Source organism: Manis javanica, chromosome 14 (genome assembly GCF_040802235.1).
Source record: "Manis javanica isolate MJ-LG chromosome 14, MJ_LKY, whole genome shotgun sequence".
Classification (NCBI taxonomy): domain Eukaryota; kingdom Metazoa; phylum Chordata; class Mammalia; order Pholidota; family Manidae; genus Manis; species Manis javanica.
The window spans coordinates 11,367,715-11,392,919 of NC_133169.1; the positions used below are offsets into that span (position 1 = coordinate 11,367,715).

At 43.2% G+C, this 25,205-nt stretch overlaps 2 long non-coding RNA genes across 2 annotated transcripts; one reads left to right on the plus strand and one right to left on the minus strand.

The window, feature by feature from the left end:
- Positions 1 to 107: 107 nt before the first annotated feature.
- LOC140846162 (uncharacterized) lies at positions 108 to 4,582 on the plus strand. Its single transcript, XR_012125077.1, has 2 exons — positions 108 to 186; positions 1,101 to 4,582. It is a non-coding gene; the product is annotated as an uncharacterized lncRNA (long non-coding RNA).
- Positions 4,583 to 11,918: 7,336 nt separating this feature from the next.
- LOC108393970 (uncharacterized) lies at positions 11,919 to 24,543 on the minus strand. The gene is made up of 3 exons (XR_001852344.3): positions 24,185 to 24,543; positions 22,293 to 22,508; positions 11,919 to 12,221 (listed from the first exon to the last, which is right to left on the minus strand). It is a non-coding gene; the product is annotated as an uncharacterized lncRNA (long non-coding RNA).
- Between the last annotated feature and the right edge of the window lie 662 nt (positions 24,544 to 25,205).

Below are 25,205 nucleotides of genomic sequence, written 5' to 3' on the forward strand. Positions count from 1 at the left end.
CGAACCCGGCCGGGGCCAAAGCCTGCCAGGGCCCCTCTCCCCGGTTCTGTCGATGAAAGGAGAATTAGCTACCACCGGCTCGGTTTTTATTTTTGGTTTCGTAAACAGGATTACGCTGAAAGGGGCGCCAGGGAGTGCTCCAGCGGGCGACTTGCCTCGCAGCGACAGCGAAGCAGCGTTTGCCAGGTGGGTCGCCGCTTGCGATCACCTGGAGAGTCCTAAAAAGCCCAGATGTCTGGCTCTCACCCCCAAAGATTATGATATAATCGATCTGGAATGAGGCCTGGGCATTGGAAGACCCGCTCTGGTAAAGGTACATTCCCTCTGTGTGCCTGTCTGCCAACACAGAAAGGAACACAGACAGGCTTTGGAGGCAGGCAGATAAAGCCGGGTTCCCTCCACCTCCTGTGTCTGTGACTGCTGTTGGAAATCTCTGTTGAGCTTCAGTTTTCTCACCCATCAGATAATGATAAGAAAGTCCATAGGATGGTTATAAAGATTCCGGGAGTTGACATTCATACAGCTGACCCCCAGGGTAGCGCCACAGGTGCTCAGTAGCTGTCAGAACCCGCATGGCCACCCTCCTGGTTTGACAGATAGAAACTGGTACTTGGATTTCAGGAGCAGCCACAAAGACCTCTCGAAAGGGCCTCACCAAGGCTCCCACGGAGCCTCAAGCTGATGCTGTGGTCTCAGGGCTCAGTGTGAAGGCAAAGAAAAATACTGAAGGTCCAGGCTTGAGAAGATTCTGGATCGGCAACTGCTAATTAGAATGTGCTTTTCCCCTTGGGGCTTCAGGCTGATCCCAGCCAGGATTAAGGCTCCCGGGCCTGCTGAATGGGCATGGCATGGCCTGACAGGGACCTCCAAGAGGATACAACCTGGCACAAAGGGACAGAGCTTCTGAATTACAGTCCTCAGACCCCATGCATCTGGGTCTGTTTGTGGGAACCACCCATTAGCATTGCCAGGCAGAATCCTGACCCACACCCTGTGAGGGAGGCTGGCAGGGTGGACGTACCTCAGTTACACTCACAGGCAGGGAAAGAAATGTTGCAGGGTACATTGTTTAGCCACTTGCCCTCTCTTCTATTTAAAAGGGGTTGCAGCAAAACAAAGGGTGGTTGCCACTGTGGTTGCCCTCTTTCCTTCCATTGTGGCAGATGCAGACCCAAAAAAAATCAAAGAAGGACTACAAGCTGTCATCCTTAAACCAGAAGCCTGCAGAAAACCCTTCATTCAGATAAGAGAGTTTGAAAGAAGGATATCGAAGCCTGAGAACAGGTGTCTCAGACTCCACCTGGCTGACTGCACCAAAGTGGGCATCCCCCTGTGTTCACCTGTGTTCTGGAGTCAGACAGATTGAGTTCCCATCGTAGCTCTGCCACTTGCTGGATGTGTGACTTGGCCAAGTTGCTTAAGTTCTCTGAGCCTCTATTTCCTGATTTGTAAGATGAGGGCAACAATGTGTCAGTTATTGATATTATGGTTCAAATTGAAAAGTTCTGGCCCATCTTTACTTTCTCAGCCTCATTTTCGGCATCTCCATGCCTTGAATATAATCATGTTTCTACAATATTCCTTATGGCTTACCTCCATGCCTTTGTTCTGGCTATTTCCTCTGCAAGAGATTCCCCTCCTTTGTCCTATACCTTACTCACATTTAAGTCTCAGCTGGGATGTCATCTCCAGGAAGGCATCTGAACTCGCCCCTACTTCCCTAGGATCCTATCACCCACAAGGTCAGATTAGGTGGCCCGTCTCCGTGTTTCCTCAAAGCCCCACGCTGACTTTGCTCACTGCCACCCCATAAGGCTTATCTCTGTATTCCTCTGCTGAGCAGGGCCTGGCACATGTCAGGGAGCCTTTGTCTGGGAGATGTGGCCTCCCCTGGGGTATAGTCTGGGCAAGCTCTCTAACCAGCAAGCTCCACCTGAACTCTGTACTAAGTAGAGGCTCAAAATTCTTGGGCCAACATTCCAGGCCTTGTTATGAAAAACACTGATAAGAAGGAGAAGAAAACATACCTATACAGTTCAGCCTGACCTGCCCTCACCCAGACCTGGTTCCTGATGCCTGGTTTCTCCTCCCTGGGAAGGGGAGAAGACTCAGGTGATAGGGATTTGGCTAGAGCTCCCGGGTGAATTGCAGAGTGGAAATGGGAACATTGGGTCACCAGAAAACAGAAATGAAAACCAGACAGGGCTGAAGGTCCCTGGGGCCATGGATTTTAGACACACTGCCATGATTCTGCAGCAGAAGGAACCAGGACTTTAACCAGGGCGTCTCTCTTGGGTAACTGCTGCTCACAAAGTGCTTTCAGGTACCCAATCTTTGAACTTCTTAACCTTAAGGGCTAGGAGGTATTGTCCCCTATTTTCAGATAAATGCACTAAGGCTCAGAGAAGTGAAGTGACTTGTTCAAGACTGCACAGCTGGTAACTGGGTGCTCCAGAACCTAGTCCAGAACGCCCGGTGATAGAGGATGCAGTGGGCGTGGGACCAAGAACACTACAGGACATCTGTCTACCCCATCACAGCAGGCACTGGCGGATGGGTCCACTGGAAGGGGAAAGGAGAGGAGCAGAACTTGGTGTTTGGCACACACGCTTCTTGGGCCTCCCAGACCCCCTCCAGGCAGCCAGGGCAGGTTCCTGCATTACCCTCCGTCTCCCCTAGAGGGCGAAGCCCTCGGCTGGTCCTACTTCTATCAGACTCCGCTCAAGCCAAGTCCACTCTCACCTTTGAACAGAAGAGATTATATAAAGTTTGCCACAGAGGTCTGTTAGAGGCCACACTAATAAATACATAGATTGTTTTTAATCTAAAAAGCACTTATTACTTATCTGCTTCTCTTCTCCCTGGCCTCAGGAGGCGAAGTAGTTTTGCTATAGGCTGATGTATTTGGGCTATTCTCAACTGGGAGAGGTGAAAACAATACCCTTTGTTCTCTATTCACCTTTAGGGTCAATGGTGATTAAGGAGGGCAAAGAGTGGGGTTGGGCTGCCCTGCAGACCCCTCCCCTGGCCTCTGACCTGAATAATCAGTAATTACCAGAAGGTGCACCTTATTCCCTGAAACCTCTCCTACTCTTTCTCATCAGTCTATGAGGAGGTTGACAGTAAATGAGCCGGCAGAAGTAAAATACATAGTCGGGGAGGAGGGAAGGGGGCGTCTGACCAGCAGAACTCAGTGCCCTCAGGCAACGGCACCCCCCAGAAACAAGCCCAGTCAGGGCCTGTACCCTCTGCCTGACTGGGAACACCTCCACTTTCACCGTGGAGGAATGCAGCATCCCCAGTTCTGGCTAAACAACCATCAAATTCACCATCAGCAGCAGAGTTCAACACATTTTCATCGCATCACCAGCTGAGTTTACCCTCAGAGAAGAGATTTTTAGCATCATTCCCAGAAAGGGTTCTAAAATCTCCCTTTCTTATAGTATTTATAGAATGTTATGATTTGTAACTGTTTAAAAGTAGCATGATTAAAATTAAATATAGAATTACCATGTTATCTAGCAATGGCATTTCTGGGTATATACACAAAAGAATTGAAAGGGATTAAAACAGATGTTTGCACACCCCTGTTCATAGCAGCGTTATTCATAACAGCCAATAGGTGTTAGCAACCCAAGTGTCCTAAGGATGAATGGAGGAACCAGATGTGGTTTCTCTATACGATAGGGTATTAGTCTTAAAAAGGAAAGCAATTCTACACATGCTCCAACATGAATGAACCTTGAAGATCTTACACTAAGTGAAATAAGTCAGACACAAAAAGACAAATATTGTATGATTCCACTTATATGAAGACCCCAGAGTGGTCTAATTCAGAGACAGAAAGGATAGTGGGTTCTAGAAGCAGGGGAGGGGGAGGACCAGGAATGGCATTATTGTTTAATGGGTATGGAGTTTCAATTTTGCAAAACAAAAAGGTCTGGAGATGAATGGCGGTCATGGTTGCCCTTAATGCCACTGAACTACACTTAGAATTGGTTAAAATGGTAAATTTATATTATGTATACTTCATCACTTTTTTTCTAAACATGACAATATGGAATTGTATAAAATTTTTGGACATGAGGGACTCCATTTTGAAGCTCCATTTTCCTTTCTAATTAATGAACTCCTGATCTGGAGCAGAACGGGTACTAGTTTTACAAGCAGTTGCTCACAAAACCCAACAGAACCACTGACATTTGGACAATAAAACTGTTGATATGAACTTAGGGTGGAGAAGAGTTAACTAATGCACACCAAGAATAGTTTTGTTTAATAGCACCAAACAATCTTCAGAGGGCACTCAAACACCAATTAGCACCAAATTAAGTTTTTACTCTTCTTTATCTAAATCATGCAACTACCCCTCCTTCTTCTGTCTCATAAAAACTCCTGCTTTCAACACAGAGAAGACAAGCAGTGATTTTACAGCATCTTACTACACTGATGGACAGTGACTGTGAAGGGGTGTGTGGCGGGGACTTGGTGAAGGGGAGAGCCTAGTAAACATAATGTCTTTCATGTAATTGTTGATTAATGATACCAAAATAAAAAAATAAAATAAATTTTTAAAAAACTCCTTGCTTTCCCCACATGAACTGGGCACTTCTTTGGTTACCCCAGAATCAGTGCTCCTGGAATTGCAATTCTGAGACCCCGAAGGAAAGGCCTTTGTTCTCTTTCAGTTTTGTCATCTTTTCATGGTTGATGACAATTATTGATGGGGAGATGCCTCACATGATTCAAGGATGTAATATCGAAATCCTTTAGAGAGTGGACTTTTTCAAATGCAATATACACAGCATTCTACATACACAGACTGGACCCAGACAACCTGTGTTCAAATTCCCCTCTGACACGAACTGTGTGTCCTTAGACAAGTCATTTAATATCATTGTGCTTTAGTGTCTCTATCTGTAAAACAGGGGAAAAAAGTACCCTCACAGGATTCTTATGAGAATTTAGTTAGTTAACACATAGAAAATGTTTATATAACAATACTCAGCACATAGTCTTCAGTGAGTATTTGAATTACTTAGTTAAGTAAATGTAAATAAGTAAATTTATCCAAAACAAGTTCTTTCTAGACAAAAGAGTCCATCTGAATGTGTTTTAATTATAGCTCATTATATCACTTGTGAAATGAACAGGTTGAAATCTAATTTGGTTATTAGATGCTCTCCGAGGCCCCTTCTAGCTGTCTGGGTCTAATAGTGTTCCAGATTAGAGAACAATTTACTAGCCAGTTTAACAGTTCCAGCCAGGTTTTGCTCCTGCTGTCAACAGTAATCTCTGGTCAGATCTAGGGCTTCTGAAGTTTCTCCCTGTCTGCCATTTGACCTTTCCTGGAGGTTATTCTAAACTTGGATTTCACCAGTATGATCGAGCTGTTTGTTCTTGCATTTCCCAGCTTAGGCTGCATTACACTCTGGATTTTCACAACATGAAGAGTGAGTAATAATTACCCTTCACATTGCTGATCATTTGCTCTATTTGCATGCATTAGCTGGCTCTTTAGCAATCATTCCTATACGCAGAGCTTATGGATACATGCTGACATACCTGTGTAAGCAGATTCTTGAACCAGATTGCCTGAATTCAAATCCAGTTCTGCCATTGACTGCTGGGGACCTTGCACAATGTCTAAACTCTCCCTTAAATCTCATTTTCTTTATCTGAAAGATTTGAATAGTGAGAGTGTCTACTACATTGGGTCATTGTGAGGATTCACTAACAAAACTGTCTAAACTACTTAGCACATTTCCGGCACCGAGTAAGTACTCAGTAAATATTAGCCTGACAAACACAATCATCTGCTGCATGCATGGTAACCTCACCCATCCCGTCGTGGAGTAGAAGAAGAAAGTAGGTGTTACTTCTATTTTCTTTCTGTTAACTGAAATTTCCCTCTAAGTGAAAAACCTATTAACCACTTTCCTTGGCTTAAAAGAATAAATAAGTAAATCTAAATAAATTTGTAAAGTTTTTGAGTCAGGCAGACCAGGGTTGAAATCCTTGCAGCAGTTTGACCAACTTTATTTAAACTTTCCCAGCCTTGATTTCCTTCACAGTAAAGCAGGGCCAACAGTAGGCCCAAAATCATAAGGTGGACATGAGGATGACGTGCAATAATGTACATGAATTGCTTGGCACCATGCCAGGCACACAGTATTAACGTAGCACATTCTATTTCTAACAAATATTTATTGGATGCCAGCTGTGTGCCAAGTTTTGAGGTCAACAACATAACAAATTCAAGGATAAATAAGACACAGATCATACTCTTCTCACCTTAGGCTAATACCTCCAAGGATCCCACGATGCCTGCCTTCCCTGGAACCTCAGGCCTTGCGCTATCCCTCTCTTCTTCTGAGTCATCAACCTCTCCCTCGGCAGTGAATCCTTCCCATCAATAGTTCATGTGCTCAAATGTCTCAGTCTTGAGAAACAACGTTCCCTGCCTGTTATGCTTCTTCCCAATGACTTCCTTGCCTCTTTTCTACTTCCAGCCAAACTTCTCCCTCTAGTAATTCAAAGACTGACTGACGTTCACTCACTGTCCTCCATCCGCTTCTCCCCCCATCTAACCCATATTTTGCCCTCACCCCTGCCCTGAAAGTGCCCTTTCTGAAGGCGTCATTCCTTCTACGGCCGTTTATCGAGGGGCTCCTCTGCAACACTATCTTAGGCCCAAGGAACACCAGTGTCGAGACCAAGCCCTGCCCTCATGGAGCTGGCACCCGAATGACACAACACCCACAAGAGAACAAAGAAAAAGGTCATCTCAGATGGTGACAAGAGCTAGGAAGAAGTAACTCCAAGCCACTTAATTCCATGGACACCTGTTTTTCTTTCAAATGTTTCAAATGTTGATTTTTACTCCTCTTTTGGGATGTTTTTAAAGCTTCCTAATCCTGATTTTATTTTCTTATAATGCAGTACTTAATACATAAACGTAATGTTAATTCTATTATTATATCAATATTAATTAACCTATAATAAGTATGCCTATTACTTTTATTTTACATGTAGTATTTTATGTACACATGACAAAAAGAATCATGCAGTGAACATCGTGTACTGTCATCCAGACTGAGAAGTACAAAACACGCTCTGGGGTCACTGAATTTGACCTCTGAGCAGCCGGGACGGGTTGCCATTCCTTCCTTGTTAACACACTCCTCTGGCTTCCTTGGCATCGCGCTTCCCTCGCCTTCCCGGCAGCTCCTTCCCGTCTTTTCTGGGGAAGAGCTTCCTTCCTCCTCAACTCACTGCCTCGCTGTTTCGCCTCCCAACCGTTCTTCCCCTGGTCAGTGGCCTCCATCTCCATGGACTCTCTCAAACGTTTATCTTCAGCCCAAGCATTTCTTGCACAGGACCAACAACTGCCTATGTGACGTGTCCAGTGTCTCTCAAACTCGGTGCGTCCAAACTGAGCCTCGTCGTCTTTCGCTGCTCGACCCCCCTCCTCTGTTCTGTGTCGCAGGGACTTGCCCGCGTCAGACCCGAGGAGGCACCCCAGCAGCTCGCCCTCTCCTCTCCTCTCCTCCCTGTCAGTTCATGGCCACTTCAGCCTCCAGATGGATCCCAAGTCCATCTGCCCCTCGCACGTTCTCTGACACCACACTAGTCCCAGCCTACCATCTCTCTCAGATTTCTGCGATAGTCTCGTAATTGATTCCCGGCATCCACCATGGCCCCTTCCATCTAGTCTCCACACTTCAGCCAGGATGCTTTTTAAAAAATGCAAATTCAATCATGTCATGTTTCTACTTAAAATTCTTAATGTCTTTTCATGGGAACTTTGTCTGTCTAGTCATCACTGTATCCTCAGGGTATAAAGCAAGTTCCTAGCAGAGTAGACACTTAATGAATGAATATTTATTGTGTGAATAAACAAGTGAATATTCATGACCTTGTGCAAGGAGTCTCTGTGTCAACCAAACTGGAAGAGGGAATGAAGCCCATATATGAAAAACCCACAGTTAACATCATACTCGATGACAAATAATGAAAGCTTTCCCCTAAACAAGGGTACTCGCTCTTGCCACTTTTATTCAACATGGCGCTACAAGTCTCAGCCAGCGCAATTAGGCAAGGAAAAGAAATTAAAGGCATCTGGCTTTTTGGGAAAGACTATCACCCTGTGTTCACATTGCTTGTAACTGCTCAGGATTCCAAATAACTTTATTTGGAGCGAGTAGGGGGGCCTCACTTAACTTTTTTTGGCAGTTGACACTTAATGCTTTTGGGGTGTTTATTTGGCAGGAGAGTTAGTAAAGTGAATGATAAATGCTATTTTTGGAAGATTAGCATTGACAGTTTGGAAGTTTGGAAGTTTGGGCACATCTGACCCCTTTTAAAAACTGCTCTTTAGATAAGTAAATCGAAAGGGAACAGGAGTTAGAAATGCAGATTCTCAGGTGTAGCCCCAGAATCACACCTTAAGAACCAGGAGAGTAATAGAATGTAATAGCTAGAGAGCCCAGAAATAAATCATTACATATATAGCTGATTGATATTTTTCCCAGCTTGTTAAAGGTATAATTGATATCACCAAATGATATTGACAAGGGTGCCAAGACCGTTCAACAGGGAAAGGACAATCCTTTCAACAAATGACGTTGGGAAAACTGGATAGCCACATGCAGCGGAAAGAAGCTGAGCTATATACAGACATTAATTAAAATGTATCAAAAACCTAAACATAAGAGCTAAAACCATAAAACTCTTAGAGGACAACTTGCACAGAAATCTTCATGACATTGTATTTGGCAATCATTTCTTACATATGACCCAAAAAGGCATAAGCTGATACAAGAAAAAGTGGATAAATTGGACTTCATCAAAATTAAAGGATTTAGTACATCAAAGGGCATTAACAAGAGAATGAAAAGCCAATCCACAGACTGGAAGAAAATATTTGTAAATCATATATCTGATAAGGGGTTAATACTCAGAATACAGAAAGAATTCCTATAATTCAACAACAAAAAGAAACAACCCAGTTCAAAAATGGAAAAAGGACTTGCACAAACATTTCTCCAAATAAGATATATAAATGGCCAGCAAGCACATGAAAAGATGTTCAACATCATTAGTTGGGGGAACTACAAATCAAAACCACAGAGATACCACTTCACACCCCTTAGGATGGCTATTATTAAAAAACAGAAAGTAACTGTTGATGAGGATTTGAAGAAATTGGAACTTTCCTACATTGCTGGTAGGAATGTAAAATGGTGCAGCCTTTGTGGAAAAGGTTCGCAATTCCTCAAAAATTAAATGTAAAATTACCAAAAGATCCAGCAATTCCACTCCCAGTATATACCCAAAAGAACAGAGAGCAGGGCCTCAACAGGTATCTGTACACCCATGTTGCCAGCAGCATTATTCATACTGGTAAAAGGGAATTCTTCACCGTTGGTTTTAAAGCTTTCAGATATGGATGGAACTACACTGCTGACTCTTCCGGGTCTTGGGTCGCCAGCTCACCCTGAAGAGCTTGTCACTTGTCAGCCTCCATAATCACATAAACCAATTCCTTATAATAGATCTCTATTTTATATTATAATATATAAAGAGATTTCTTATGCTCATATATAGGATATGTACATCCGCCCATATATATACACCTACATAGGATAGAATACACACACACACACACACACAAGTATCTCCTATTGGTTCTGTTTCTCTGGAGAACTTTGACTACTCCAGGCAGGAACGGAAGTGAGAAAGAAACGACCGTCATTAAAGGTTTGAGAGTTTGGAAGTCCCTGTCCCTGATCAGTCTGAGGGCAGCAGGTTCATAGTAGAGTTGACAATGAGCTGGGCCTTAAAGGTACCATTTCTAGAGATAGGAGTGGAAGAGTAAGAGAGGTGAGAGAGAAGATGGAGAAAGTTCCAAGTGGAAGTAACAGTAGGAGCCAAGACATGAAGACAGGAAGATGTTGGCTGCGTTTGAAAAATAATGCATCACAGTATAGCCCTTTATAGTTTATTGCTTGCTTCCTCACACCCTGTTGAGTCATCACATAGGAAGCAGTAAAAAATTGGGACCCTAATTAGTAATAATCTTGTCAAACATTCCACACACCGCCAGACCTAGGTTTTAGCTCCCATCCCCAAAGCCATGCCTCTAGAGTGAAGTACAGTCTATTCAGGACATAACACAGTCTGGCCCCAGATCGCCTTTTTTCCTCTTTCCCACAAACCCTCTCCAGATACACTGCATTTCAGCCAGACAAGGCTTGGAATTTCCAGAGAGCGCCTAGGAACCTAAACATCTACAGGATATATACTTGCACCTATATATATATATATACACACACACATACAGGAACCTGGGTGTAGGTTGCAACTGACTTAGACAACTCAAAAAAGCCAAACCCTAAAATGCCAACAGGGAAAGCTGAGAAGCACCCTGATTCCTTCCACAAAACCCTACAAGGCTAGTGAATTGGCAGGTGCAAGGACCTCTGGAACTGCGGATGTGTGTGCATGTGTGTGCATGTGAATGGCAGGGGAGGTGAAAGTTATCTGAGGAGCAGATGTCCCCCTTCCACTCTGTGTTACTAGGTAACTGTCTCCCCCTCACTTCCACACAGACCTGCAGGTTTATTCCTTGGACTGGGCAAAACAGACGTCTCCGAGCTGCGGGACACCAGTACCCCGCAGAGCACGGGAGCGGTCTCTACAACAGCGGTGTGCTGAGGGCTTCATGTTGAGGCAGTAAAAAGGATGTGCCTTCCTTTCTGCCTCCTTTTAGCAAACAGCACACAGGTGGCCAGACCTTCTCCCTCCTTGGAAAGAGACTGCTAGATTCTTTCCTGGGAAAACTGACTCTCCCCAGAGGAAAGACCTAAAGACCCAGACATTTGGAGATTCTCCCAGCAAACAGCCCCACCAATGAACCCCCTACACCGAGCATCCACTGAGGATTTTGGTTCCATGTCAGCCATCTGCCTTCTGTCCCTCCACAGCCTGGCTCGCCTTACCCTCTGCATGGGGAAGAGGTTGAGGCACAGACAACACAAGCAAGCTCCCTCACTCTCGGACTGGCTTGGCCACTGGGAAACCCGGGAAGACAACAAGAGGGCAGGGGGAAGTGGGTCAGGGCACTCGTTCCTCCGTCCCTCTCAGAAGGCTCACCTCAGACTGCCGTGTCTCTCAGCCAAAGCGACGGCTCTCCTACACTCTGCCTTCGTAAACAGCCATTTTGTAAATAAGTCCTCCTGAAATTGTCCAAATTTGAATGAACCTTTTGTTACTGTTGGGACCTAACTGATAAAGTTCCCCTCTCATAAATGATCAGACAGTCCAGGATTTACCAGACAGTTGAGATATGCCTCAAGCATGGAAGATAAAATTAAACAAAAACAAACAAACAGAATGAAAAGCAATTTGCAGAAACAGAGTCTGTGTAGGAAGACGACTTAAAAACAAGTAGCACTAATAGCCTCAGCGAGACAGTACAAAAGATACTGCATTCATGAAACAGAAACGGGGTGCTATTTAAAAAGAGGAAGAACATTCAGAGACCAAAAAAGAGCTCTCAGAAATTAAAAACATGAAAGCAAAAATCCAATACTGCACAGGAGGCCTGAAAGATAAAGAAATGTTCCACAAGGCAGAGCAAAAACAAACAGAATATAAAAGGAAAAGAAAAGTAGAGACACAGTCCAAGAAATATACTATTTGAATAATAAGAAAGAAAAGAGAAAAGAGAGAAGATATGATGAAAATAAGAAGTTTTCTCGGAAGCAAAGGACATGAGCTCCTGGAGTGAAAGAGCCAGCTGTGTGCCTAGTACCTAAGGGATGAAACCAGACCCACATGAAGGGGAAACTGAGGACAAAGACTGCACAAACCTTCAAAGAGAGAAAAAAAATAATTATCACAAAGGACTGATGTGTCAGTGACTAATTTATTGCTTCTCAGCTTCAACTCCACCTTTTAATATCGTCTCAGTGATAATGGACAGGATTTGTTTAAGCATTTCGCCTTTACAGGGAGCACAATGTTAAGCTTTCTAGGTAGAAGGCACTGGAGGGACATTGCAAGAGAAAGAAGCATTTCCTGTTGGTTCCAGCAGCTGCACAGTAGGTCAGAGATGTGGGTGGAAGGACGTCCTGAAGTGTTGCTTCCTGCTTGCGCAACAACTGCCGACCAGCTCTGGCCCAGCAAACCAGCAGTCTTCTCTGCCATCCATTGGGCTAAAACATCAAGTTCACCAGTGAGGTCTGACCCCTGCCTCAGGAAAAGTCGTTCCAGATTTATTCTTCCTTGGCTCTTTTGCTCAGCCCTCAGATTCCACAGAGTCCATGTACATTTACATTCTTTTGTCATAGGTTAATACTGCTTAGTGGTAAAATTCCCTGTTCAAATCACTGTGTGGTTCTGTCTCCTGATTGAACCCAGACTGACAGATTCAAGAATCAGAATGGTTTGGTCTCAGCAGCAATATTAAAAGAAATCAAAATGGTGATGGGAAGATATTTCCAACCTGGAATTCTATACCCAGCCAAAATATGAATCCAATATGAGGGTAAAACATGGACATTTGAAATAAACCCCTGAGAGTTTGGAGCTTCACACAAAAATGGGATCAGTAACAGCAGTAACAGAACAACCTTGTGGGAACTGTAGGAGCCAAAAAGCAGCAGCAGAGACTCCCAGGCCCACCTGTGCAGGGGGAAATGACAGCTCCGTCAGGAAGAACGGGCCTACACCTACCTGTGCACAGAAATACCCAGGGTTCTGCAGCTAAGACAACCCACTGTGGAACAGCCCATCATTCCCTCCTTGCCTTTAGAATCACACTCTCTCTTCCAGACACACTCAGCTGTGGTTTGTGAATGCCAGGCTCACTGGGACTTTCCAGGGCTTTCCTTTCCCCTCCCCATTCCTCTGCCCTCAGCCCTCAGGTCCAAAATTAAACAATCAAGACACACTTCTGCCTCCAGGCACCACACCCATCCACTTCCTGGAGTTCCACCCCCACCCCAAGGTGATGGAGGGGAAGGGCCTGGGGGGTGGATGAATAAATTGGAAGTTGGCCAATCCTTGGAGCCATAGGGCAGGGCAGTACGGGAAGGACACCGAAGCCGTGGAGCTAGTGGGGGGTAGGCTCTCTTCCACTTAACACTCCTCAAGGGCTCTGGCTTACTCCCAGAATAAGGCTGAAATGTTTGGACAGAGAAAGATAGTCTCCAGAAACTGCTCCTACTTTTATCTCCAGCCTCATCTCTGGCCAGTTTGCTCTACTGTCTGGGCTCCAGCCACAATTAACAATGTTCTTGCATTCAAGAACACTGACTTGACATGAGTATTTGGAGTTCTTGCCCTGGACCACACGCTTAGAATGCCCCACATCCCACACACCCAGACACACACACACACACATTTATTTAATACACGAGCTCCAGTCACTCAGGATCAGGCAATTGTTGCTGGTGCAGAACCACACCCTACCCTAACCATCCACTTAACCACTCACAGGAGTGGTAGCCATTGCAGCGGCTTCTTGACACCCACTGCCCTGCTCTACACTGGAGCAGCTACAGGGGTTGGTGGGACTGACCGCACCCCCAGCCAGAGCAATGAGCCCAGAGTCATCTAAGTCAGTCAAGGGGCCTCCCCCTGTAGCACACACACACACACACACACACACACACACACACACACACACCCAGCACAGCACTTCCCTAGCTAAATTGCACATGGTGCAATTTGAGGACAGACACAACGGATGGCAAAGGAGACATCTCCTCTCTTGCTCTGGATATGCTATTGGCAGATCTGAGGCCTGGGAAAGGATACAGCCATTTTGCTGCTCCAGAGGGGAGCCAACCTTGAAACATTGCCTTGAAACATTGCCCTTGACACATTGCCCCCTAGCACTACCAAAAAGACAACTGGATTTGGCTGAACTAAACCCCCTCACCACTGCTGGGACTTTTCTGAATCCCCAGCCCAGGCTCAGCAAACCCGAACCCTCAGGCCATATTGGATGCTGCCTGTCTTTGTTAGCGCTCACAGGTGAATCTCATGAATGTAAAAGAGGCCAGACACAAAATAGTATAGATGACATGTTTCAATTTATATAAAGTACAAAACCTAGCAAAACTGATCTATGGTGCTGAGGTCAGGATAGAGATCACCTTTGGGGAGGAGGGTGTTAGTGTCTGGAGCAGGGGACAAGGGAGGTTTCAGGTGGTAGTTACATGGACAGTTCACTTATTAGAGTTATTTCTAGACATTTGTTTTCAAAGTTTATTATAAATGGCATTTTTCTTTGATTTAATACTTCCCGATTGAAATATACATCACCATGAAGTGTGATAACCTTAAGTGTACAATTCAATGAATTTTTGCACAGGTGTACAATTCGATGAATTTTCACATCATGAATGTTCCACCCAAATCGAGATACAGAATATTTCTAGCATCCCAGAAGGTTCTTCCCCAACCCCATCCCCAGCAAAAGTAACCAATACTCCGAATGACTATTGATTGGTTCTGCCTTTTCTTGATTTTGGCATAAATGAAATCATACAGAATGTTATCTTTGGTGTTCGGTTTATTTTTGTTCAACATAATGTCTGTGAGATTAATCCATGTGGTCATGTGTCTCCCTAGTTCATTCTCTGTATTGCCATGTAGTGTCGTATTGCATGAAAATACAACGCGTTGACCCATTCTACTGGTAGACATTCGGACTGTTCTGACTTTTGCTTTTGTAAATAAAATTACTGTAAATATTCTTGTACATGTCTTTTGATGGACATACGCACATATTTCTCTAAACTAGGAGTGACTTTTCAGGTCATCGAGCAGGCATTGTAGCTCCAGGGGAAAGCGTGTTCCTAGCCCGGAGTGAATGAACCAGTGAAACTAATGAAGCCAAAATCAGTAGAGGAAAAACTAAAGTGGGAATCCTTTGGATATCACCTTTTTTGAAATGCCCATTCAAATCTCATGCCCATTTTAAAATTGGATTGTTCTTGTTTTCTCATTTATTTGTAGTTCTTTATATATTCTGATATAAATTGTTGTCTATGTATAATATAAATATCTTTTTCCAGTCTAAGGATGCAATTTCACTCTCTTAATGATGTTTTTGATAAACAAAAGTTCTTCCTTTTAATAAAATTTATAGTTTGACAATATTTTAATTTTATGGTTAATGCTTTTCGTGTCCTATTTAAGAAGTCTCTCTACTTCAAGGTCATAAATATAGTCGTTGCTTTCATCTGGAAGCATCATTGTCTTACCTTTTATGTTTGGCCCAGGATTCATTTTGAATTAATTTTTTGTATATGGTGTGAGGTAAGGGTCAATTTTTTCCCCCATACACATCCAATTGCTCCACCACTATATATATTTATGATTAGATATAGAAATATAATCAATTTTTTATTTGACCTCATATCCATAATCTTCCTAATTCATTTATTAGTGGTAATAGTTTATGAACTTTTTTGGGTTTTCTAGGTATATAATCATATTGTCTGCGATGATTGCTTTATTTCTCTCCCATACTTGCAACTTCAATATTTTTTTATATTTTTGGAGAAAAATATTGACTAGAAATTATGATAGCGGATAACCTTGTTTCCTTCTCAATCTCGGGAGGAAAGGCTTCAATATTTGACTATTAAGTAATGATATGAGACGTAGGCTTTTTATTATGCTCTTTATCAGAGCAAGGAGCCTTTTTCTATTCCTAGGTTTCTCAAAGGTTTTATTATGAATAGTGTAGAATTTGATCAAACACTGTTCCCCTATCTATTGAGATAGCCATGTGTTTTTCATTCATTGTGATAGTATGATGAATTACACTGATAAGTTTTCAACTCCTATACCAGTCTTGCTTTCACAGAACAAGTTCTATTTGTTGTGATGTTGTAAGCTTTTTTTATATAGTTGGAATCAATTTGTTAATATTTTGTTCAGGATTTTTATATTTATGTTCATAAAAGGGACTAGCCTGCAATTTTTTCTTATTAATGTTCTTGTCAATTTTTGTTATCAAAATTATGCTGGTCTCACAAAATGAGTTGGAAGAGTTTGAGTAAGAATGATGTTATCTTTCCTTTAGATGTTTGGAAGAATTCAGCAGTGAAACCTCCTGAGCCTGGTGTTTTCTGTGTTGAAGTTTTTTAATTTTAGATACAATTTCTTTAACAGATATAGGACTCTTCAGATTCAGGTTTTCTATTCGTTAATGTTCTGAAAAGTCTTTTTCAAGGAATGTGACTATGTTACTGAAAATGTCACATTTGTGTACAGTGGTTCATTATATATCCTCTTATTTTCTTTGTAATGTCTATTGTGATTATTTCCCTTTTCATTCTTGATTTTGATAATTTATGCCCTTTTCCAAAAGTATTTATCAGTCTTGCCACAGGGGTCATCAATTTTATTAGTCTTTTCACAAAACTATAATTTTTCTTTTCAAAATCCCGTAATTTTTGGAATGTTGTAATTTCAATATCATCAAAGTTCAAACTATCTTATTCCCATCAATTTCTTCTTTTATTCATGAGTTATTTAGAATTGTATTACCTAATTGCTAACCATTTGTAGAGTTTCTACTCATCTTTTTATTGTTGCTCTCTTAAGTCCACTGTAGTCAAGAACCTATTCTGTACTATGTTAATCCTTTAAAATGTGTTGAGATTTATTATATGATGCCATATATGGTAAGTTTTGGTCAACCCATGTACTCTTTAAAAGAAAGTAAATTTTGCAATTAAGGAGGCAGTATTCTAAATGTCACATTCCATTAAGTTTCTTCATTGTGTTTTTTAAATTTTGTGTATCTTTACTTATGTTTTTATCTGTTCTATTAATTACCAAGAGAAATTTGTTTAAATCTCTGCTGTGATTGTGGATTTGTCCTTTTTTCCTTTTAGTTCTGTCCATTTTTGTTTCACATATTTTCAGGCCATGTTCTTAAGTACATATAATTTAGGCAGATCATATATTTCTGGTCTTCTTATTATTATGAAATCTTCCTCTTTATTTCTAGTACTACTTTTTGTCTTAAAATATACTTTGTCTGATAGAAGTATATTGGCTGTCAGCTTTCTTGTGGTTACTGTTCACACTGTACACCTATTCCTTCCTTTTACTTTTAACCTTTTTGTATAATTATAGTTAACACGTGTCTCTTGCAAGCAGCATACAGTTGAGTTTTACTTCTTATGCAATTCAACAGTCTTTGTCTTTTAATTCAGGTATTTTGTTCTTTATACTGAATTGAATTACTGACATATTTGGGTTTAAATCTCACCATATTATCATTCCTTTTATATTTTTCTCACATTTTTTTACTTTTCTGTTCCTGTCACTCTGACTTCTTTGGGGTAATTATTTTATTATTCTGTTTTCCCCTCTACTCACTATTCAATTCTTAATTATACACGCTTTTACTATTCTTATTGGTTACCCTAGAGCAGCAATCCTTAAACATTTTGGTTGCCAGACCCCTTTATAGTCTCAAAAATATTAAGAACCCAATTGGATATCCATATGTAAAAGAATGTAGTTGAACCCTTATCTCACACTGCATACAAAAATTAACTCAAAATGGATCAAAGACTAAATTTAAGACCTAAAACTAAAAGCGCTTAGAAGAAAACATAGGGGTAAATATTCATGACCTTGGATTTGCAAACATAGGGGTAAATCTTCATAACCTTCATGGCACCAAAAGTTCAAGAAACAAAAGAAAAAATAGATAAGTTGGATGTCATCAAATTAAAAATGTTTACATATCAAAAGACACTATCAAGAGAATGAAAAGACAATCCACAGAATGGGAGAAAATATTTGTAAATCATATATCTGATAAGGGTCTAGTTTCCAGAATATATAAAGAACTCTTACAGCTCAAAAAAGACAAAAAAGGGGTGGGGGGACTTAAGTAGTAATTTCTCCAAAAAGGTGTATAAATTCCAACAATGCTCAATGTCATTAGTCACAACAGAATTGCAAATCAAAACCACATGAGATACTACTTAATACCCATACTGAATGACTATTAAAAGAAAAAGAAAGAAAATAATAAGTGTTGACAACATGTGGAGAAACTATGACACTCATACATAGGTAATGGGAATGTAAAATGATGTGCCCACTGTGAAAAATAATTTGACTGTTCTTTGGTAAGTTAAGCATAGAATTAGCAATATGACCCAGCAATTCCACTCCTGGCATATACTCAAAAGAACTGAAAACAGGTGTCTAAAAACTCACACACAGATGTTCATAGCACCCATATTCACAATAGCCAAAAGGTGTAAACAACCCAAATGTTTATCAGCTGATGAATGGATAAACAAAATATTGCATATTCACACAATGGAATATTATTTGGCAAAGAAAAAGGAATCTAGGGACAATACATGCTACAACATAGATGAACCCTGAAAATATCAGCTACGTGAAAAAAGCCAGAGACACAAAAGGCCACATATTATGTTTCCATTTATATGGAATATCCAAAATAAATAAATCCATAGTAACAGAAAGCAGATTTGTGGTTGCCAAGGGCTGAGGGGAAGAAGAAATGGGGAGTTTCTGCTTAATGGCATAAAATGTCCATTTGGGGAAATGAATGGGTTCTGGAATTAAACAGTGGTAATGGTTGAACAACCTTATGGATGTGCTTAATGCCACTGAACTGCACATCTTTTAATAGTTACAATGATAAATTTTGTGTTAATCTATCTCACCATAATTTAAAAAGTTATTGAGGACCCCCAGAGAGCTTTTCTTCATTTGGATTATATCAGATTATATTTACCATATTAGAAATGATAATTGGCATTTTAAAAGTAGATATACATTAATTCATTCTAAAATAATTAGATCATTACAAATCGCATATTTTCTTTTTTTGTTTAAAAAACAAATAAGAGTGGCATTTAAATTTATTACTTTTACTTTAATATCTGGCTTATAAAAGACAGCTTGATTCTTATATCAGCTTTAGTATTCAATCCATTGCTATACAATGTTTTAGTTGAAGTATATGGAGAAACCTTGGCATTACACAGAAATGTAGTTGAAAAATGGAGTATTTTAATAGTCTTTTCAGATAATCGTGGATACCTTTTTTTGATATAAAACTCAAGTGGTAGTCTCTTAAAGGCTAGTTGTAACATAGAATGTGAAACCATACTAACAAAATTTTCATATTCTTTTTGTACATTAAAATATAATGGTCTACTTTGCACTTTAAGTGGGCTTTTTACCATGTAAATTTCATAACGTCACACATTGGTCATGGTGTATGATTCCTTTAATGTGTTACTGAATTCAGTTTGCTAGTATTTTGCTGAGGATTTTCACATCACTATTCACTTTGGGTATTAGCCTATAGTGTTCTTTTCTTGTGGTGTCTTTATCTAGCTTTGCAATCAGGGCAATGCTGGCCTCATAAAATGAATTTAGGAGTGTTCTCTTCTCTTTAATTTTTTGCAGGAGCTTGAGGATTGGTGTTAATTCTTCTTCAAATGTTTGGTAGATTCTACCAGTGAAACCATGTCAGCTTTTCTTTGTTGGGCAGTTTTTAATTACTGATTCAATCTCCTTACTTTTTATTTTTCTTTTCAGATTTTCTAGTTCTTCATGGTTCAATTTTAATAGCTTGACTTTTCTAGGAATTTACCTGTTTCTTCTAAGTTGTCCAATTTATTGGCATATATTTGTTTGGCATGTAGCTGTTTCCTAATGATTGTATTTCTGGGGTATCTATTGTAACGTCTCTTCTTTCACTTATAATTTTATTTATTTCAGTCTTTTATCTTTATTTTTATGTGCTAACCTGACATCATCTGAATTATTTGCTTCTTATCTTGTAATCTAGCAACCAGCCATTCATTTAATTTAAAGTGAAGCATTTTTTCCTCAGTTTTAACTTCAGCAAATTCTGAAATTTTCTTAAAGGGCCAGCACTTTAAAAGAATAATTTATTTCTTCTCTAGGAATTTCTAAGCTCCGTTATTTTGAGATTTACACAAGTGCTTGGTAATTTTTATAAGGTAGTCAAAATAGAAATTTCTCTTAATGTAAGAAACTTAACTTTTCTCAAGTGCCAGAACTCCAGGAATAGCTATTTGTTACAAGGGAAGATAACTCTTGTGTCTGCAAATCCATCTCTATTCTCTTGTAATGTCTTTTTCTGGTTAGTGGGCACGTCTACCACTAAGGAATCTTGATCTGTCCAAGGTGAGGGTATTTTCATCCCTTTTACTCCGCAATGCAGAGCTCCTCTACCTGGGCGATCTGAGTAACAGTACAGACTGTCGGGAAACCTCCTTTTCAGGTTTCGTCTTACTGCTGAGGCCAGTCATTGCTTCAGCTGGTCCTTGGGAAAGTCCCAATCATTCATAATCATGGCCATTCCACCCCCCATCTCATCCCAGCAGGCTTTGCTGCCCTCCTCTCTTCTCTCCAGGTCCTCTTTATATCACTGAGCTATGATTTCAGTAGATGAAAGTAAAAATTTTATTACAGAAGATAGTGATGTTAGGAGGAGAGAGTGAAGAAAACCAGTGCCTGGTGAGCCCACACTCACACAACCAAAGAGCCAAGGGATTATGGAGACAGAATAAGTAATCAGCTGTGACAGGCAGATGCCAGATAGCACAGCAACTTCAGTTGGGACAAGACAAAAAAAAAAAAAAAAGTCAGCCACCCCAGTATAGTACCTGGGTGTCTTACATTCTAGAGAACGCATGCTTCGTTACATGGATAGCTATTTAACAGTCAAGCTCTTCTGTTCTCTAACAGATTTTTTAAATTTATGGATATATATTTTGTCTTTGATTCTCTTCTCTATCCTTGGCCATTGGCCCACTGGAGACCTAGTGCCACGAAACTCCTTAAGCAATTGTGGACATCTTAATAAATTTTGCTACAGCTCCACAGTTCAAGGGTTTATTTCCCAAAAGCCAGCACCACACTTACACCACTCTTAGCAAGAAAGGCTACTATCCTGGGCTGATACAGAGCAACCCCATCACCACCCCAACACGGGACCTCCTCTGGCCTCCCCTCCCACAAAATGATGAGTCAGAAGGCCTTGGAACTTTCCCACCTGGACCCCACATTAACTCCTTCCAGACCAGTGCTACTCAAAGTGCGTTCTTCTAACTAAACCCATTAGCAAACTGCTTGTTTCAGGTCCACAATCAGCTAAATACAGAAATTGAAAGCAAGCATTCACAAATTTTATCACAATATAACCTGTCTGCAACATCCAAGATCCTGATCATTTTCCATTTTTTCCAGTAATGCTAGTATGACACAATGTATAGCTAGTACTAATGCTAATAAAATACATTATATCTTATAAAAGTATAGGCCCATCACAGATTGGAAGCTGAAAAACGCTGGCCATTCATCATAAGCACTGCTTTAGACTCTGGCACTTTCTGCCCAATATCCCTGAATCTCCTTGTAGAGTCTCTGCAGGCCTCTACCCCGGGGGTGTCCTCAGGTGGGCAGACCCTCATCAATGCTCTCACCTGGCCCTGCTGCTTGACCGGCAACCACTGGTTCATGGGGGTGTGGATGGGGTTTGGACTTGTGAGTTGGGGCGTCCACTTGCGTGCCTGCAAGGCCCCTCCCAGTGCAGACTCCAGGTAGTGGAGGGGATGGAGGGAAAGGAGGCAGGCTGAGGGCTGAGGAGCCACAGGCAGCAAGTTCTAAATCTAAGTCTGCCCTTCTAGGTTGTTATGAAGATGTATCTGCCAAGATAAGAGGATGGAATATACTTCAACCATCTGTTAGCCTAACCTCAGTAATTAGACAAGTGGTACATAGGCCTCCATTTGTTACTTGCAGGGGGATCCATAAATGTTCTGGGCAGGCTGCCTTAAGCATCCCTGGATGAACAGCTGAGAAGCACATTAAATCACATGCACTTTGTAAATGCACATGAACATTTTACTGCATAGCTTCCAAGGGGACCCTGAGCTGGTATGATTAAAAACCACTGGTCAAGATATTGCAGAAACTCTTATGGGACAAGCTGGCATCGTCCACTCTACTAGTTCCAAAGACAGGGTCAAAGGCTGACTCTTCTTTTGCTTGGTGTAGGTTTAAACCTAGAGAATGGCCATCATCAGTGGCTGAGGAGGTCTCCCAGATTCTTACTGTATCCTTTGGATCTCCACAGAGCAGACTTGCTGACTTCCTGACTTCCTAGGAGTCATCCCTTCCCCTCCAGGAAAGAACCCGCCTCCAGGCCCAATCTCCCATGTTTTCACCTGCGGTCTGCAATCTGCTGATGCAGAAGTCGTCTCCCCAGGGAGGCAGCTGCCCACCTTCCTCCTGGAGATCAGGCCCAGGAGCCTCAGATCTTCCGCACATGGGGTGTCCTATAGATGCACTGCACCAAGGTGTGGGTGGTCGGGCATAGGGCCGTGGGCTGGGCTCTCAGCTGTGCACTGCAGGGCTGCTGAACAGGACAGAGCAGTAGGCACCTGTGGAGGGCGTGGAGAGTGGGACCTGGTCCATCCTTCCCCCTGCAACAGCCTCCTCACCTCCCGCAGGCCCTCGAGTAACCCTGGGCATCCTCTCCACCTGCTCCTGTACGTGGGTCCACACAAGTCACTGCTGGGCCCTGGGGATGGACAGGTCTTTTCCAGAGTGGCTCAGCCCTCCCAGTCCTATAGTCATGGCTGGGTGGAAGATTTCTGCAAGGCCTGCTGCCCAGACACACCTCAGGCTGTCCTAGCCTAGGGAGACTCCCATGTTCTCTGTCCAGAAACACCCATTTCTTAGGGGAAAACACCCCATAATGGTTTGTTTGTTTGTGTGTTGTACATGCTAGGCCCTAGGGAATGTTTTAGAAAGACCACCCCATTTTAACGTTGCAAGATAAAGGCTATAAACCTTCCAGAGTTGGCTCAGCCGCTGCCTCTGCTGGGCAGCTCCCAGCCACTCACTGAGAACTGGAAATCTTCCAGGAAGGGTTGGGATAGTCAGGCAGGAATTCAATGTCTCTCACTGGGCCAAGACACAGTCCTTCAAAGTAGGACACTGAAGCCCTGCGGGAGAATCTGCACTGAAGCCTAGAACAGACCACCTGCTCTTTCCCTGGCAGTAGTCAGAGCCATCCCCGCCTCACCTGTCCTTGACCTTAGGATATAGCTCTCCAAACCTAAACTCTCCCCCACACAATGCTAAACATATGGGTGTAGCCTTCCCGACTTTGTTCTGAGAACAAAGATAAGGAGGAGAATTCAGTTCCTCCCTTCAGTTCAACTGCTAGTGCACGGAAGCTCCTAAAAGCTGACCCCTCCTGATCCCTCACAGTGCGCAGTCTCGGACCTATCACGCCGCCCTCTCTGGGCCCTGGTGGGATGGTGATGGAGGGATGCTGCCAACTGCCTCTGGCTTGAGCACTCTGGTCTCTCCCCATTTTCTCCTGCAGGACCAAGGAAGTTGCTACTATGAAGCTTTTCGGGCAGAAGAATATTTCTGTGTTTTGACTCCCAACCTAAATTGGCTCCTTAGAGGCAGAAATACGGCTGCCATGCCCCTGCCTGGGTCGCAGTCACTGGGAAATAGCGGGCTCAGGATGTTGCAGTTTAATTCGTTTCACGTTGCACTCCAAGAAGGATGAACTGTGGAGCATGGTGATACAGAGATGTTGTGGGGTTTTCTCTAGGACCTGTGTGTCCAGTGTTGGTGGCTGTGGAAATAGCATGCCACTCACTGAAACAGGGGTATGGGCGGAGGAGCAGGTATTGGGGAAATAATGTTCAAGTTGGGACATGTGGAATGTGAGGGGCAGGAGATCCATCCCAGGGGAGGGGACCAGTGGGTAGATGAATGCAAGGGTCCAGGGGATGGGGGTGAGTGGGGACTCGAGAGGTGAATGATGGTGACTCTCCCAAATCTTATCTAAACTATGGGTTTGGATGGGGCCATTCAAGGACCTTGCACAACCCAGAAGAGCTCGGAGCCACCATGGAGCCCTGGCAGAGAAGAACAGAGCAGGAATGAGCTCCAGGAAAGGGGGGACTGGGAGGGGCAGCCAGAGAAGCAGTGGTAACCAAGAGAAGGGATTTAAAAAAAACAGCGGAGGGCAGAGTTTCAAGGAGAGACGGGCCCACGAAGGCAAATGACTTAAGAAATTTCAAGTAAGACAGACCTGGAAACGTCCACCGGACAGGGCCACGTAAAGATCAAAGGTGATTTCAGAGGAAGCCTTCCAAGGATGCGTAAAGGAGAGGCAGGGAGAGGAGCAGGAAGGGGAGGGCGGCATGAACACGGATCACAAAGCTGCTCACGGGTGCAGGGTGGGCAGAGTGGGAACAAAGTTGGAGCATATTTTTGGTGCAGCCACGATGGAGCGAGGCAATGGCGGCAGGAGGGCGGAGGGCGCGAGGGCGGGGTCCCGCCTCCCAGAGGGGGCTTCAGCCCACATCACGGTCCTGGAAGCGGGCAGCAGAGCATTCCGCTGGGAGAAGGGTGGGAGGGGGTGGGAAGGAGCTGACGAAGAGATGAAATTGGGAATAGTCAGGGGGGTAGGAGAGAGAGCAGCGCGTCACAGCGCCGCCTGCCGAGCTGGAGGCAGAATGCGAGGCTCCGCCGTCCCGCAGCCGAGGGCTTTTTCTCGTTTCGCCTGACAGCTCACCGGGGAGACGGGGAGACCCAGCATGCGCGCCGCCGGGCGGAGTGGCTGAGCTCTGAGCTGGGCTGGGAAGCCACGCGGACGAAGGCAGGAGGTCGTCGCATGTGCTGGGAGGACTGGTGACTGGCAGGGGAACTGAAGGGCCCAAGCGGCTGAGCACTGCACTGCGAGGTTTTGGAGGGGAAGCTGCTCCCCGTCACAGCGGTGCCCGTGGGAGCGTGCAGCCGGAGTGGAGGAGAGGTGAATGCTCTCAGAAACCCGGAGGCTGAGAACAAAGCCCAGGCTCCAGGCCGACTTCTCACCCACAAAGTCCCAGGAGGCACCACAGTGGTGCCTAGGGACGGGGGACAGTGAGACAGGTGCCCAAGTCCTCAGTGAGTACGGGGAAGGGGAAGAGGACATCAAGGGAAAAGGGAACCTGAGTGGCAGGAAGCTCTCCGGAAGCATGTTTATATAAAGGACAGAAACGTGTCTGGAATGAGCACAATGAGGGTAAGAATGATGCTGGCCTCCCTGCTCTGTGTGACGGGTCCCAGAC